Source organism: Hyla sarda, chromosome 4, assembly GCF_029499605.1.
Source record: "Hyla sarda isolate aHylSar1 chromosome 4, aHylSar1.hap1, whole genome shotgun sequence".
NCBI classification, from domain to species: Eukaryota; Metazoa; Chordata; class Amphibia; order Anura; family Hylidae; genus Hyla; species Hyla sarda.
Genome location: NC_079192.1, coordinates 342,517,302 through 342,535,408, shown reverse-complemented (window position 1 = coordinate 342,535,408; position 18,107 = coordinate 342,517,302). Strand labels below are relative to the sequence as shown.

General features: G+C 43.1%; 1 protein-coding gene across 4 annotated transcripts in view; it reads right to left on the bottom strand.

Annotated features, from left to right (window-relative positions):
- Positions 1-18,107, bottom strand: part of KCNIP1 (potassium voltage-gated channel interacting protein 1) — a 348,616-nt gene that overhangs the window by 266,351 nt on the left and 64,158 nt on the right. The window contains exon 1 of one of the 4 annotated variants that reach the window (XM_056516528.1): positions 15,538-15,560. The exons of the other annotated variants lie outside the window; for them this stretch is intronic. The gene's annotated coding sequence lies outside the window, so the exon portion shown is untranslated. Of the gene's footprint in view, positions 1-15,537; positions 15,561-18,107 lie in introns of those variants that run through there. 4 annotated transcript variants of the gene reach the window in all.

The following is an 18,107-nucleotide window of genomic DNA, read 5'->3' as shown; positions in this document are numbered from 1 at the left end:
TTGGGTTGTGCGCAACATTTTGCTAAGAAAACCTGAAAAGGGGGTGTGGTCTCCAATAAAAGGAGTGTGTTCCCGACATTTTCACAAAAAAATAACATATTTACTAAGTTTTCCACATAAAATGTGGTGGATTCCAGCTAAGGAAAACCAGACATATCAGAGCATGTGTAAAAAAAAGCAAAGTGTAGGGAAAGTTGAAAATGTAGGGAAACCTTAGTAAATACCGTGGAAAATAAATTGTAGGGAATTAAAACCCACAAAGAAAACTATACTCCACTCTTAGTAAATGAGAGCCATTGTGCCTACATCTCACGGCCACATGAGCCCTGTGGGGGCTGAACTGGAGGAGGAGGATGAGGGGCACAGTGGAGCGCAGTTTAGGTTTCATGTGATGGGCCGTGTTTCTAGTCATCTGACAGGAGAGGAGGCGTATGATCAACTACAGGAGCTAGAGGGTTATGAGGAAGGCGAGACAGAGGACCCAGACACACCATGGCAGTATGCAGTGGAGATGAAGGCAGGGAGTACCTCCGAGTCACTTGCACGATGCATGCTGAGTTGCTTCCGTAGTGACTGCTGAATTGTCAACATTCGGCAGCGGAATTACTTCTGGCTCTCTACCTTATTGGACCCTAGCTACCGGCACAAAATGGGGGCCTTTTTTTACAGCCACTGAGAGGGAGGACAAACTGACCTACTACAGAGAGATCCTACGTAGTCAGTTGGCCGATGCCTATTGGCGCCATCGTCTATCCACTCGCAGGTCTTACCCGGGGGGGCCCTCTGTGCTCACCTTCCACTGCCATGGCTGCTGGGGAGTGGTGGGGTGGCAGGAGCAGTACCAGCTTGATCAGCAGAAGCCAGAGTCTACGGTTGCTGATGAGTACCGTTCTTCACCCGCAAAATGAAGCAACTCATCAGCCTCAGGTAGACATGGAGCAGGACCTGAACAGCAGGTGGTGGCATACCTTGACATGGCGATGCCAACAAACCTTGAAGATCCGCTGGACTTCTGGGCAGCCAAACTTGATTTATGGCCGCAACTAGCAGAGTTTGCCCTGGAAAAGCTGTCCTGCCTGGCCAGTAGTGTGGCATCAGAGCGTGTGTTTAGTGTGGCGAAGGCCATAGTCACCTCAAGGAGAACTCATCTGTCCATGAAAAATGTGGAGAGACTGACCTTTGTAAAGATGAATCAGGCATGGATCAGCCAGGATTTCCACCCACCAATGCCAGATGCATCAGGGTAGATTGACCATGGTGCCACAGCAACACTTCACAAATATGGACAGTGCCAAAAAGATTTAAGGCACTGCTCCCCATTTACAAACATTCCAGCCACCTTCCTCACCGGGTACTGTTATTGCCACCCACCACACCACTCTGTCACAGGGTCACTTTCAGGACTCCTGATGCTGATGCTGCCACCTCCAGGCTGTTTAATTCAGTCACTATTTTGTCTCCTTATGCTTCGACCACCTCCAGGCTGTACCATTCAGACACTATATGGGCTCCTTATGCTTTCCCCACCTCCAGGCTGTGTCATTCAGCCAATATATTGTTTTCTGATGCTGCTGGGACTGTCTTGGATATTACCTACAATTTCTTTTTGGTAGCACTAGCAAACATACATGCTCAATCGAGAGTTCAAAATTGATCTTTTAATGTTAGGGGTTGTGAAGCCCTCTTATGTACGCATCCTGCTGCCTTATCCAGGCTGTGTGTTTCAGGAACTACTTGGCCTACTGATGCTGCTGGGCCTGTACCTAAATTTTTTTGATGTTAGCACTAGCTAACATACATCTTCTATACAAATTTCAATATTCATCTTTTAATGTTAGGGGTTATCCAGGAATTTTATATATATATATATATATATATATATATATATATATATATATATCAACTGGCTCCAGAAAGTTAAACAGATTTGTAAATTACTTTTATTAAAAAATCTTAATCCTTTCAGTACTTATGAGTTTCTGTAGTTAAGGTTGTTCTTTTCTGTCTAAGTGCTCTCTGATGACACGTGTCTCGGGAACCGCCCAGTTTAGAAGCAAATCCCCATAGCAAACCTCTTCTAAACTGGGCGGTTCCCGAGACACGTGTCATCAGAGAGCACTTAGACAGAAAAGAACAACCTTAACTTCAGAAGCTCATAAGTACTGAAAGGATTAAGATTTTTTAATAGGAGCCAGTTTATATATATAGATAGTATTTTCCTTGATAACCCCTTTATGCCCTCTTGTGTACTTCTTCTGCTGCTTGATCCAGTCTGTGAGTTTCAGCAACTATATGGTTTAGTGATGCCTCTGGGCCTGTGCCTAAAAAATTTTTTATGTTAGCACTAGCTTATCTTCTATACAGATTTCAACATTAACATTTTAATGTTAGGGGTTGTGAAGCCCTCTTGTAAACTCATGCTGATGCCTGCTCCAGGCTGTGTGTTTCGGGATCTACTGTGCTTAGTGATGCTGCTGGGCTTGGGCCCTAAATTCTTTGATGATAGTACGAGGTAACATATCTCTTCAATAGAGATTTCAACATTGATCTTTCAATCTTAGGGGTTATGAAACCCTCTTGAGTACTGCTGCTGCCTGCTCCTGACTGTGTCTTTCAGGAACTACTTGGCTTACGTATGCTGCTGGGCTTGGTCCTTAAATTTTTGGATGTTAGCACTAGCTTACATACATGCTTAATTGAGATTTAAACATTGATCTTTCAATGTAAGGGGTTATGAAACCCTCTTGTGTACTGCTGATGCCTGCTCCTGACTGTGTGTTTCAGGAACTACTTGGCTTACTGATGCTTCTGGGCTTGGGCCTTACATTTTTGGATGTTAGCACTTGCTTACATACATGCTTAATTGGGATTTCAATTATACTAGATAGTCTCCTCATTCAACCACTATATGGTCTCCATATATCGACTGTGTATTGTAGGAAACATGTGGCTATCCTTGAGTTACTCTCCCAGCATTATTGCCATGTTGATACCAGACCAGTAATAAAATGAATATTGCCAAGGACTAGCAGAAACAGGAAACTGTGGATACTGACCACCGGCTGTTGGAATTGACTGACGATCCCAGGTGGTAGATTTACCATTTTGAAGTTCCTCAGTTCCAGTAGGCTTTAAGTCATTCATTCTTTGTTGTGGTTCTTCAGTTGCAGAATTAAAGGGTATTCCAGGAAAAAACTTTTTTATATATATCAACTGGCTCCAGAAAGTTAAACAGATTTGTAAATTACTTCTATTAAAAAATCTTAATCCTTTCAGTACTTATGAGCTTCTGAACTTAAGGTTGTTCTTTTCTGTCTAAATCCTCTCTGATGACACCTGTCTCAGGAAATGCCCAGTTTAGAAGAGGTTTGCTATGGGGATTTGCTTCTAAACTGGGCGTTTCCCGAGACAGGTGTCATCAGAGGGGATTTAGACAGAAAAGAACAACTTTAACTTCAGAAGCTCATAAGTACTGAAAGGATTAAGATTTTTTTTTAATAGAAGTAATTTACAAATCTGTTTAACTTTCTGGAGCCAGTTGATATATATGCTTTTACCCAACTCCAGGCTGTGTCATTCAGGCAATATATGGTTTACTGATACTGCTGCTGGGCCTGGGAATAAAACTTTGGTTATATTGGCACTAGCTACCCAAAATCTTCAGTTTAAATATCAAACTTTGTCTTTTTTTCTTAGGGATTGTGAAGCCCTGGGGTCTCCTCATGCTTCAGCCAACTCCAGGCTGTGTCATTAAAGCAATATATGGTTTACTGATGCTGCTGGTCCTGGGTCTGGGAATAAAAATTTAGTTATGGTAGCACTAGCTACCCAAAATCTTCAGTTTAAATTTCAGAATTCCTCTTTTAATCTTAGGGATTGTAAAGGCCTAGTGTCTACTCTAGCTGCTGCCAACTCCTGGCTGTGACATTCAGACACTATATGGTCTCCTCATGCTTCAACCAACTCCAGGCTGTGTCATTCAGGCAATATATATATGGTTTACTGATGCTGCTGGGTCTGGGAATAAAAATTTTGTTATGGTAGCACTAGCTACCCAAAATCTTTGGTTTAAATTTCAGAATGATTTTATAATCTTAGGGATTGTGGAGGCCTAGTGTCTACTCATGCTGCTGCCAACTCCTGGCTGTGCCATTCAGACACTATATGGTCTCCTCATGCTTCAGCCAACTCCACGCTGTGTCATTCAGGCAATATATGGTTTACTGATGCTGCTGGGCCTGGGTCTGGGAATAAAAATTTGTCAGCCACTATATGGACTCCTCATGCTGCCAACACCTCCACGCTGTGTCATTCAGCCACTATATGGTCTCCTATGCTGCCAACACCTCCACGCTGTGTCATTCAACCACTATATGGTCTCCTCATACTGATGCCACCTCCAGGCTCTGTCATTGTGCCGCTCTGCAGCAGTAATTCTAAAAGTCATGCCGGTAATCTGCATGTCATTCTGAATAACAGTATTATTTCACTCCTCCAGCACACTCCATATACGTGTTAGAACACAGCGAAGTGCTCGAAACTAATTTATTTGCTCATCTCTAATAACTACAGAAGCTGCAAGTAAAGTCAGTGACACATTTGAAGGTGTGGGTGAAGAGAGGCCTAAAGGACCCAAGAATTATTAGCCTGCAGATGAGCCTGTGATGGTTGATGTCCATAAAAAAAAAGGGTAATGAGAATGCAGAGTGCTGAAAAAGAGGTCACTATGATAGAAGACGGGGTCGTGGTAGAAACCCTGAGAGGCACTGGATTTGTTCTAGAAAACACCGGAAGAAATTCTGCAGAAGTAGAAGTTGGAGAAGAGTCAGTCTCAAGGAGAAGATGGACAGGTGCATTAATGGGAAGCCTCCTGAAATTGTGGAGAATGTCTCAGAAGTCCAGCACATGGAAGATACAGGCTTGGTTGGCCACCAGCAAAGTTCAGGCGGTGATCATATTATTGATAGAAGAAAACAATGGCCCGTAGAATCTGCCTTATCCACCCCTAGTGTCCAGAGCACTGCACAGACCAAGATGAAGAACCTGACTTTGGAAAGGCATGACATGAATGGGGCCTTCTACAAGGGATTTGTCAAAGGTGACCAAAAGTCTTGTGCTCGGTGGCTGTGAATGAAAGAAAGGTGCTCCATTGAAGTGGTGCATATAGAATCTGCTGAAGAAGAAAGCCAAGTGCCTCAAAATCTGTTGGACGAAGTTGGCCAAGCAAACAGAAAGACAGTTGTGTCTCTTGAAGTCAAGTGCTCCTTCCCGGTGGTCTAAGCAGAAGGGGGGAGGGGGGGATATGTAGCATTGACACAGGTTTTAGGGCAATGAAAGGGTGTTTTTCCAAGACCTTTATCCTAGGTGAACTAGCAGGGATGCTCATCAGGTGCCTAATTATTAGGCCAGCAGAAGTGTGGGAAGTCTGTTTATAAGGAAAGGAAACATAATAGTCTGGGCTCTCCCCATAAGACTGCAATGTGGCTGTGGGGTAGGCAGGGGTCCTTGTGAGGCACACACAGCCAGTCGCTGTGAGTGACCCCCTATCAGTGAAGTGGACAGACAAGGGGTCTTAGTACACACAGAAAGAGGCTGCAAATGCTGAGTGTGAACAGTGAGTATAGGTTGCAGGAAACTTGTGTTTTTAGCTGGTGGAGACTAGCATAGCAGTGGATAGAGAGGGAGGTGTCTAACCTGTAGTCAGTGACTGGACGGTCTAGGATTTTGTTTGTTCCTGTGTTATGTTTTTATTTATCCTGCAACCTATCTAATAAAGCTGTCGAGGAGCCAGACTTGCATAAAGAACTGTTTGCCTGCTGAATGAAGTAGAAACGTGTCCTTTGGCTGTGTCAAGGACGATGCCAGAGCTAACCCCAGAGCGAAATCCTTACAATATATATATATATATATATATATATATATATATATATATTTGTTATTGCTGTCAATGGGTGGGTGAGGGGAGGGGGAAATGGTTATAGGAAGATAGAGTTAAACAGGTGGGGCAGTGTTGTGTGCTTCCTCCTCAGGCAAAATTTGGGAAGCCAACTCATGTCTATGCCTGTTCTTGGCAAGTCACATTATTGACATTGCAAATAATGCCCATCAGTAATGTGACTTGCTTTTTATGTATATTTAAATATGTGTGTACAAGCTGAATGTATCAATGATCTCATGAAGCATCAGGGTCTACTGATGCATAATGTATTATCTGTGTATATGGAATACAAAAGCATCACTGATACCCTATACAGTCTGGGTTGTCCCATTGCCAAGGTTGGTGCAAGGATTTTTGCCACCCTAGGCAAAAGCTAATTGTGCTGCTGCCTTGACCCCCCCCCCCCCCCCCCATTGGCCCTGCCCTTTGACATGCCCCACTTTACTACTGGGTTAACACAGTAACAAACCCACTCTTCAAATAATTATCTTACTACTGGGGGGTGACAAACTGTAGCAAACCACCTCTTCATGTAATTACCTTACTACTGGGGTGACACACTGTAACAAACTCCCTCCTCATATAATCACTTGACTACTGTGGTGATACACTGTAGCAAACCTCCTCCACATGTAATTACCTTACTACTAGGGTGACACTAAGGTGCAGATTTCTTCACACACAGCACAACAGCAGTGACTGTGCAGGATTCATGTGACCTCCACTACAGCTCAGCCCTGCCTCCTCCACAGCATCACCAAAGGTCCTCCACTCCCAAAATTTAACTGGTCACATGATGGTGGCATCAGCAAAGGAGCTTCACCTTCAGTATTTAGTCGGCCTGGCTGGAGAAGGAGGAGGATGGAAGGGTGTGCAGAATTCTAGGCTCGAGTCCTGCAGGACTCAAGCCATGGATAATAGTGGAGCAGCATGGCTCCTCTATCCAGCCTTCAGGAGCACAGTGCTATCACATCATATACAAAGTAATAATTTCTGTAATAACTCCTGATGGACGGATAGAATAGCAAGCGCAGCACTGCCGATTTCACAAAGAAAACTATGACCACAGGCTGCACCCTCATCAAGAGGACGCTCTAGGCAGCGGCCTATTTTTCTTATGGCAAGAGCCGTCCCTGCCCATTGCTGTGCTACATGCAAGTGACTATCCATCAATCAGGTCAAATATTAGGTCACAGCAAGCTGAGCTGTAGGCAGTAAAGGAAGTCTTTTTCCTTCAACCCCCAGAAAATGACACTATAATACACTATATACATACTAAAGTGATCCCCTACACTACAGATAGAGACTTAGAAGTTTTAACACTCAGAGAATAACTCTGGCAAACATCTCATACCTAAACAGGGGGCTTTCCCATCTGGGCAAGTTTCATCCATTCACAATATTGGAGAAACCTTATGAATCAATGGGCTCCAATGTCTGGAATTAACCCCTCCAAGGAGTTGGAACAAAAACTGGACTCCATTTATTGAAAAGTCCTTTAAAAATCAAGGATAGCAGACACAGCAAATGTATGTATGTATATATATATATATATATATATATATATATATATATATATATATATAATGAAAAGCACAGGAGAAGTCCTCATGGCACAACACTGACGTGTTTCAGGTCGACAGACCTTTAGTCTGTCTAGGCTCATACTAGTCTGTCTAGGCTCTGTCTAGGCTAAGTCTTGTGCCATGAGGACTTCTCCTGTGCTTTTCATTATTATATATCCATTTGCTGTGTGTGCTGTCCGTGAAATGGAATTTTAAAGGACTTTTCAATAAATCTTTTTCCTTTTACTACAAGTGCTGGCATCCATACAAGTTTTTTTTCCAGTGCCTCAAGAGGTTGCACACACCAGGTGAGCTAAGAACATTTTCTCTTTCCTCCAAGGAGTTGTAGTAATAGGAAACAGCACATGCTAGATAGATAGCTATTATACAAACCTTGGCACCCAATAAAAGCAATAGACTCCCTGGCCACTGATGAAGATACACATGAGCATCAAAAATGGACCACAGCGCAATCAAAATAGGTGTCCTTGTCTGCTGAATCTTGTTTTCTTTAATACGTGGATGGCTGGGTGTGGATGTGACGCTTTACCTGGGTGCAGGTGGATGGGGGACAAATAGATAGATGTTGCAGTTAACTTACTTTCACTGTAATGAATAGCAATGACACGCACGAGATTTCCATAACTCTCAAAAATTCTGCACTTGTCTCCAGGTATCTCGGCCCACTCCTTATAAGCAAAGTACTGTGTCAGGTTTGAAGGGTGCTTTCTCCAGACACCCTGCTTTAGCTCCTTCCACAGATGTTGGATCAGGGCTCATAGAAGGTCACTTCAGAATGGCCCAATGTTTTGCTGTTAGCCATGCTTAGGCATTTTAGCTGTGATTTGGTCATTATCCTGTAGAATGATCCATGACCTGCAACTGAGACCCAGCTTCCTGACACTGGGCAGCACATTTCACACCAGAATACCTTGAGAGTCTTGTGATTTCATCGTACTCTGTACAGATTCAAGACACCCTGTGCCAGATGCAACAAAGCAGCCCCAAAACATTCCCAAGCCTCATCCATGCTTCACAGTAGGTACTGTGTTCTTTTCTTTGTATGCTTAAAGGGGTATTCCGGGCAAAAACAAGACTGCAACTGCCGGGTATAAAGTTGCACATAAGGATGGCATCTGCTTCCTAGACGCGTTTCAGGATACTGAAATGTAGACCCTTTCTTCAGTATATTCCTACTGAAGAAAGGATCGACATTTCAGTACCCTGAAACGCGTCTAGGAAGCAGATGCCATCCTTATGTGCGACTTTATACCTGGCAGTTGCAGTTTTATCTAATACACCTTGCAGAGGATCTTTGCGGTCAACATCTACGGCTCCTATTCCATTTCCATCTCCACTCCGGTGAGGCCGTTGTTCCAGCAGAGCTCCCAGTGACGTCACACGCCAACTCCACGAGGCCGACTACTGGAGTGCATCAGAGAACCGGCAAACAGCCCTTGCCCCGATCGGACATTAACGTGGACTGCCTAAACTTCAGATACCGGTGAGCGCATCATTTCTACCCCTAAAGCGCTTTTACAATCCTGTAATACAGACGGCCAGCTTTACATAACGGGTCCGGTGCTGTCCGGACCAGCTGCCACTACCACCGGTAATACCTCTAGTCAGTGCCTGCCAGCGCAGACTAATACTGGCATTCTAGTCCACAGACTTTTACTACATCTAACTCTGCTGGAACTTTTAACATCTGAACTTTTAACATCTCTGCTTTTGGTGAATACCGCAATCCTGATATATTTTTATACCAGAAGGATAATATTGCAACACTGTTCCATAACAACTGCCATTCTTACTAATTACCATTCATCCTCTTTGAAAGTACAGTTTTTTGTGATTTATTACACTCACACCCTTACAAGGAATCATATATTGCTAAGATATATTTTTATCTGCTATATGAACGCACAATAGAGGCGTCAGGAATTATTTTAGTGTATTTTATTTTATTGTTCGATCCCCCCATAGGGCCCTGTGAGGGGATCATCTTAATCTTTTTTATATAATTGATGTGATATTATAATAAATATTACTGTTAATTGAAGCACGGTCTATTCCATTCATTATCATTTTATATACCCTTTCCTTGAGGTTTTGGGTAAATATTTTTGCTATAGAAACTTTTTCCTTTTGCACCTAGGGTATAGGTGCCTACCCAATCTAACCTCGGATTAGTGTATTAATTGTGAGCTGCACTTATTCTTTTTCTTTTTCTTTAAAATTCATTTACAAATCTGTTTAACTTTCTGGCACCAGTTGATTTAAAAAAAATTATAAATTCACCGGAGTACCTCTTTAAACTTCTGAATAATATGTGCAACTGTAGTCACAGGAACATCAAGCCGCTTGAAGATGGTCCTATAGACTTTACCTTTTATTTACTTTGTAAGCTCCTGAGACAACTCTCTCCTTTGCTTTCTACAGTCCATGTTCCATGATACCAAACAGAACACTATACGTTACACCTGTGAAATAGGCTAATTGCAGGAAACATCGTATTATAACTTGTCCCTATTGTCAAATTATTTCCTATCTTCTCTAGGGGACCATCATTTTTGTCAAGGCCATTTTCATTATTTTGTTTTTTAAAATGTTTTTGTTGAACAACAATTCAAACGCAATTTCTGATTCTACACAGTACATTTTTATTATATGTTTACTCATTATTACTTTTGTCAGGTTCAGGTTATTTCAGGAAGCATTGGGGGGGGGGGTATTCAATGACTTGTGTTATTAGAGCTCTTTATTTTGTGTCTCAAAGAGTGTTAACTGTGCCTTATTTTTAGAAGTGTGTTTGGTCTTTTGAAAATTTGGGGTAAATAGCACATCATGATTTAATATCAGGTATACTTGGTATTACCTGTGACACTTTGTGCACTAGAAACTTCTTCTAAACCATTGAGAATCAGGTGCTAATAGCAAACAAAAAGCCTAACCACGTCCCCTTAAAAAATGGTTAACTAGGTGCTAAATTGGTTACTAAATATCTAAATATGTGGCACTAATAGTGTGCACCAAATTTTAAGCAAATGTACAGCTAAAGCATAAAAAGTGGCACTAAAGTTTTTGAAAATCCCCCTATTGTGTTTATAATAAGAGCAATATGAGCAATATAACAATGTAAACAGTCTCTGTAATACCTACAAATATGAAAGCACTAGGTTTTAGCCCAGCTTCAGGCGCTATTCTGTAATAGCTCATGTCTGTATTTCTCTCTATGTTAGCGGTTTTATAAACCTGTTGCATGTTTTCTTCAGTCTATTTGATGCAGACTAGCTTGGAGCTCTCTTTCGTTTTCTCCAAATACCCATGCTGTGTTCTTCTCTGGGAAGTCTGATATTTTGTTGTCTCTCCCTGTGTGATGCAGAATCTTAAACAAGATATTTTCCTACCTGCAAAGTAGCTCTTGTGCTAGGTTGTCGCCCTCTGACTGAGGTGGAACTGCAACTACTATGCATACACATGTTTGAACAGTTTTCTTACCATGTCTTGAGGGCCTGCCAAGCATGGTCACATGAAAGTTACCGTATTTTTCCCGTATAAGACGCACTTTTTGTTCCCGAAAACTGGGGGGAAAAAGTCGGTGAGTCTTATACAGCGAATACACACCTATTGCAGCGGTCCCTGCGGCCATCAACGGCCTGGACCCGGGGCTAATACAGGACATCACCGATCGCGGTGATGCCCTGTATTAACCCTTCAGACGCGGCAATCAAAGCTGACCGCCGCGTCTGAAGGGAAAGTGACACTAACCCGGCTGTTCAGTCGGGCTGTTCGGGACCGCCGCGATTTCACCTCGGCGGTCCCGAACAGCCCAACTGAATAGCCGGGTTAGTGCTTACAGGACACTGGGTGGGACCTTACCTGCCTCCACGGTGTCTTCTCCATTCAGGGATCCCCTGTATGGCCGGCGCTCTCCTTCCACGTCATCACATACGTGCATCGGCGTGCGTAACGACGTGATGGCGGCGACGGAGAGCAAGGATACCCAGCCAGCAGCAGAGACATTCCGGAGCGACGGGGACACGGCGACAGCGATGGAGCGACATCCAGGGCAGCGGTGACGGGTCTTGAGCGGCAGGGACACGTGAGTATTACCTCCTATGCAGTGGTCTTCAATCTGCGGACCTCCAGATGTTGCAAAACTACAACTCCCAGCATGGGAGTTGTAGTTTTGCAACATCTGGAGGTCCGCAGGTTGAAGACCACTATTGGGTTCAAAATTTTTATTTTTTTAGATTTTGCACCTATAAATTGCCGGTGCGTCCTATAGGACGAAAAATACGGTACTTTAAAAGGGGTAAATTGGGTTATAGGGTAATAGTGTGGGTAATGCTGATTGTAATGCAGATTACATTTTTCAAATCTATTGAGATAAATAGAAAAATCTGAATATGACAATGATCTTCTTGGAGTGCTGGGGATCATTCCCAGACCCTTTATGCACCATTCTGTCCCCCCGGCAGGTCCTTGTAATGCAGTCCCTTTTGAATATATTAATCTGCTTCTCTTCAACACGCTGTCGCTTCCCGGAGTTCACAACATGTATCGCCAACCTCCTTGAGAAAAGAAGATTAATTTTTATGAAGGGATCTGCATTACAGGGTCCAGCTGGGCAGGCAGAAAGGTGCACCAAGGGGACGGGAACCATTTATTACTGGTTAACAACTTAAAAATATTACTCGGTCCAGGAGTGGTCCGAGATTATCAAAGCCTGTGTCTGTCCTGAAGTCATGGGGGTCATCTATATCTTAAAGCGGTACTCCACTGGAAAACATTTTTATTTAAATCAACTGGTGCCAGAAAGGTAAACAAATTTGTAAATTACTTCTATATAAAAATCGTATTAATTCCAAAGGAAGTTCTTTTCTTTTTTTAAATTTTCTTTCTGTCTGACCCCTGTACTCTCTGCTGACACCTATGTCCATGTCAGGAACTGACAACACAGACTAGAAAACCAATTAGTGCACACAACACCAAAAGGAGATTGATAAAATAAAACAACTTTATTGGAAAAATGACAAATACATAAAATCAACAAACGAAATGAAAAAAAGAAAAAAAGGAAAAGAGGCATTAAAATACAACAGACAGGTAGGTAAAAAGGCTGGAAGTACTGAAAAAATTAGATATGAATAAATAGTAAATGGACTATGGTTTAAGGATTGTTGCCAAGAAAAGAGGCATACACCATAATGCAACACAAGTCCTATGTGCAAACTATCAACATGCCGGGAACCAAATAGTGTTCAGAGTGTCAGAACTTACCTATCAAACCCCAACGACCATTTCGCTATAGAAATGCTTCCTCAGAGGGCGTGACTAACATCCCATCATCCAAACAATATATAGCTATCATCAGCCAATCATATGGAAGCCACCCTGATAGACATAGTGCCCACCAATCAGTCAGTTGCCTTTGCCATTTGATACCTCTGCACATATGGCATTAATCATAGGTACATTTTGCAATACATTTCACTATCTTTAGGAGGTTTGGTGAGCACCGTATGATTGGCTGATGATAGCTATATATTGTTTGGATGATGGGATGTTAGTCACACCCCCTGAGGAAGCATTTCTATAGCTAAATGTTCATTAGGGTTTGGTTGGTAAGGTTTGGCGCCCTGAACACTATTTGGTTCCCAGCAAGTTGATATTTTGCACATAGGACTTGCATTGCATAATGGTGTATGCCTCTTTTTTTGGCAACAATCCTTAAACCATAGTCCATTTACTATTTATTCATATCTAATTTTTTCAGTACTTCCAGCCTTTTTACCTACATGTCTGTTGTATTCTGGTGCCTCTTTTAAATTTTTTTCATTTTTTAATTTAATTTGTTGATTTTATGTATTTGTCATTTTTATTTTATTTTATGTATTTGTTATTGTTCCATGTCAGGAACTGTCAAGAGCAGTATGGGTTTGCTATGGGGATTTGCTCCTACTCTGGTCAATTCCTAAAAGGGACAGAGGTGTCAACATAGAGCACTGTAGTAAGGCAGAAAAGAAATTCAAAAATAGCAACTGATAAGTACTGGAAGGATTAAGATTTTTAAATATAAGTAATTTACAAAGCTGTTTAGCTTTTTGGCACAAGTTGATTAAAAATAAAATGTTTTCCAGTGGAGTACCCCTTTAACTGCTCTACCTGTCCTCCAAACAGGAATAGCTTTTTGGCTTCAGTTAGAAAAGTAAAATCATGGTAGGTCTAAATGACCCCTCTCCTAAACTAAGAAGACTTCCTTCTGAGACCCTAATGTTGGTGTAGTCTCCTTTGTTCCAGGACCTTCAGACATGCCACTAATCCACTAATCCTACTTTACTGGAGTAAGAATCTCCTCTGCCATGCAATAAGGGATACCTTAAACCTTGCAGAGTGGATTTTATCTCCAGGAAGAGCATTCAGGAAAAGGGACATTCTTGTAGCTTCCCATGTTTTGGCAGCATCTCTCAACAACTCATGGACACCCTATGCTTACTAAATGTAATTGGTTCCTAGTCTAGATAGCCTTGCCACTTTCTGCAAAAAGAAGACTTTTTGCCAGCATATACAGTACCACAAGACACAACAGTCAGCCCATTCACTTTAGTAGCCTGAATGTACTCTGCTAGTGACCATGTTCAGGCTACTACACGCACATGTTATTTTGCTGGACCCAATAAAGTGATCTGCTTGTCTATTGAGTACAGCATAATAAAGATGTAAATGGGGAAAGTGGCTGAAACATAACCCCTAGCTGACAAGATTTAAACTATTAAAGTTAACAGACATGCTGCTGTGCTTCACTGCAGTATACATTGGCATCCCTTTTTTGACAGGATGCTAACTTTTATCTAGTTTAATATTGCTTGCTTATGTATGACCTGAGCTTCTTTCTAGAACTCTACCTTATCCCTTAGATTTTCGGCCTGGTACCTGCTGTTCTACACCCAGATCCCAACCTATGGCTGGTTTAACATGCCTGCTTCTGCTTAGCCCTTCTGTTACCTTACCTAGGACTTCCTGTTTACTGTCTCAGACTTATGACCACACTTCTCTACTGTCCCAAATTCTGGTCCAGTACTGGTCTAGTCACCTAGTTGGTGTCCTGTTGGCACGTAAGCCTCTGGTTGCCAATTGGTGACTCCTCTGAAAACTGCAACCTGGGCATATCTCTGTTCCACCTCTAGGGGGAGGAGTAGCTTGGGCACAGGTGTATAAATCTTAGCTAGGGACTCTTACTGAGCTTGCTCTTTCTGAGTGTTGCTGTGTAAGAGGGGGCTTGAAAGAGGAGTTTTAAAAACAGGAGTTTGAGAGCAGGAGGTTGAGATCGCTGTGAGTGTTAATTTCTGAACCCACAAGGTCTACAAAAAATTTGAAGTGTAATTTTGACTGTCTGTTTTTGCCTATACATTTGTGAAATCCCCATAACTAGATGGCCTCTATGTTGGAATATGCAGTCCGGTGTACATCCTGTGCGATGTATACAATCCTTGAGCAGCAGTTCGAGGGTGCATACTGCTGTGAGAGATGTGAGCGAGTTGTTCATTTGGAAGCCCAGATCATGGATCTAGAGGAACAGCTTGCAACATTGAGATGCATTGACAACCTGGCAGGGGCGGATCCAGAGTCGAGTCTCGGGAGGGGCACTATTAGAGTATTTTGTGTTGGCGGACAGAAAACAAGATGTTGCTCACGGAACTTACAATATTATTAAATGTATCATACAGTCCTAACCTTGTTTAAGACTTTTTGGCCATGCTCACATGTCAGAATAATAATCAAATATACCAATTGCCACAGAATGGGAAAGTGCTAAAGAAATTTTTACCATTTAAAACTACAGCTCCCAGTATGACCTAAGCAGTGGTAAGGTTATGCTGGGAGTTGTTGTTTCACCCATCATTACTGCAGAACTTACAAGTGACTCCAGCTCTGATGGGACACACACAGGAGGATACAGAATGATATCAGTGACTACAGGTGACGTCTTCTCTATAGTCTTTCCTTATCTAATTCAGATGTACATACCGCCAGGAATTGTTCCAGCTAAATCTTCTCTCTGCAGAATGTGACGCCCAGATGGTTTCTATGTCAGCGGATTCTGATCCTCTATATGAAAACAATAATTATTATAATACTGCCAAACACTGTATTCTTCTAATACAATACCGCCACACACCCTCTGAATATAATTCTGACACACTGTATCCCCTGAATAAACAACACACTGTACCCTCTGAATATAATACTATCATACACTGCACCCTCTGAATATAATACTACCACACACTGTGCCCTCTGAATATAATACTACCACACTGTGCCCTCTAAATTTAATACTACCAAACACTGCACTATGAATATAATACTACCACACACTGCACTCTCTAAATATAATACTACCACACACTGCACTCTCTAAATATAATACTACCACACACTGTGCCCTCTGAATATAATACTACCACACTGTGCCCTCTAAATTTAATACTACCAAACACTGCACTCTGAATATAATACTACTACACACTGCACTCTCTGAATATAATACTACCACACACTGCACTCTCTAAATATAATACTACCACACACCGTACCCTCTGAATATAATACTATCATACACTGCACTCTCTAAATATAATACTACCACACACTGCACTCTCTGAATATAATACTGCCACACACTGCACTCTCTAAATATAATACTATCACACACCGTACCCTCTGAATATAATACTATCATACACTGCACTCTCTAAATATAATACTACCACACACTGCACTCTCTGAATATAATACTACCACACACTGCACTCTCTGAATATAATACTACCACACACTGTGCTCTCTGAATATAATACTACCACACTGTGCCCTCTAAATTTAATACTACCAAACACTGCACTCTATGAATATAATACTACCACACACTGTGCCCTCAAAATTTAACACTACCACACACTGCACTCTGTGAATATAACTTGCTGTGCAGTGCACCCTCTGAATAAAATACCCAAATGTGTTGTTGCCCATAAAAAAACGTACCACCCCAGAAATTCCTCATAATCTACAATATACTTCTGAAATGCAGAACACTCTGTGCCTCCACATATAGAAATAATGCCCCATCTTGTGCCCCTACATATAATAATTATGACCCGTCCTGTTCCCCCCACATAATAATGCCCTCTGTCCTGTGCCGCTAACATATATTGCCCCCTGTGCTGTGCCCTTCACATATAATTCCCCCGTTCTTTGCCCCTCACGTATAATGCCCCCATTATGCGTCCCTCACATATAATGCCCCCTGTGCTGTGCCCCTCACATAAAATGCCCCCTGTGCAGCGGCCCTCACATATAATGCCCCCGTGCTGTGCCCCTCACATATAATGTCCCCTGTGCTGTTCCCCTCATATACCCGTGCTGTGCCCCTCACATATAATGCCCCCTGTCCTGTCCCCTCAGGGGGCATTATATGTGAGGGGCACAGCACAGGGGGCATTATATGTTTGGGGCACATGACAGGAGCATTATATGTGAGGGGCACAGCACAGGGGGCATTCTATGTGAGGGGCGGATTATGGCACATTATATATGAGGGGCACAGGATGGGGGCATTATATATGAGTGGCGCATGATGGGGGCATTATATGTGTGAGGCACAGCACAGGGAGCATTATGTGTGGGGCACAGCACAGGGGGAATTATATCATATAATGCCCCCTGTGCTGTGCCCCATACATATAATGCCCCCTGTGCTGTACCCCACACATATAATACCCCCTGTGCTGTGCCCCACACATATAATACCCCCTGTGCCCCTCACATATACTGCCCCCTGTGCTGTGCCCCACACATATAATACCCCCTGTGCTGTGCCCCCCACACACACACACATATAATTTATATGTGTGGGCACAGCACAGGGGGCATTATATGTCTTCACATATAGTGCCCCCAGTGCTTTGCCCTGCAGCCCCTCACATTAAAAATTCCCCTTTCTCTCCCCCCCTCTAAGTTTTTAAATCCCCCTCCCCCTCCTACTGTACAATATAGTGCCCTTAACAGTGGCACATATTCTGTCCCCAAATCCCCTGGGCCCTGAGCATACTCTTCTTACTTACTGTATGCTGGCCGCGGGGACGGGATTTCCGGGCGCCGGCGCGATGATGTGACGTCATCGTGCCGGCCTGCAGTGGATCGCGACCCCGCAGCTCACACGCTGTGTACTCACAGCGTGTGCACTGCCAAGGTTAGTGAATGGTGGAGCGGAAGCTTACAGCTTCGGCTCCACCATTCGAGGGGGCGGGGGGCAGCAATCTCGGGGAGGGGCAATTGCCCCGTTGCCCCCCCCCCCTGGATCCGCCACTGCAACCTGGGGAGGAGTCTTCTGCTCACTGAGCAGGCACTCTCGGGAGTAGAGGTGGGGGAGGACAGTGGGACAGAGGTGCAGGACAGTCAGGCAGCTAGCTGGGTTACAGTTAGAAAGCGGGGTGGGGAAAAAGTATCAGCGAGGCTAGTTCTGAACTGGCACACCCCAACAAGTTTGCCCACTTGGCAGATTAGGGGGATGCCATTACAGAGCCAACAGAACTGCA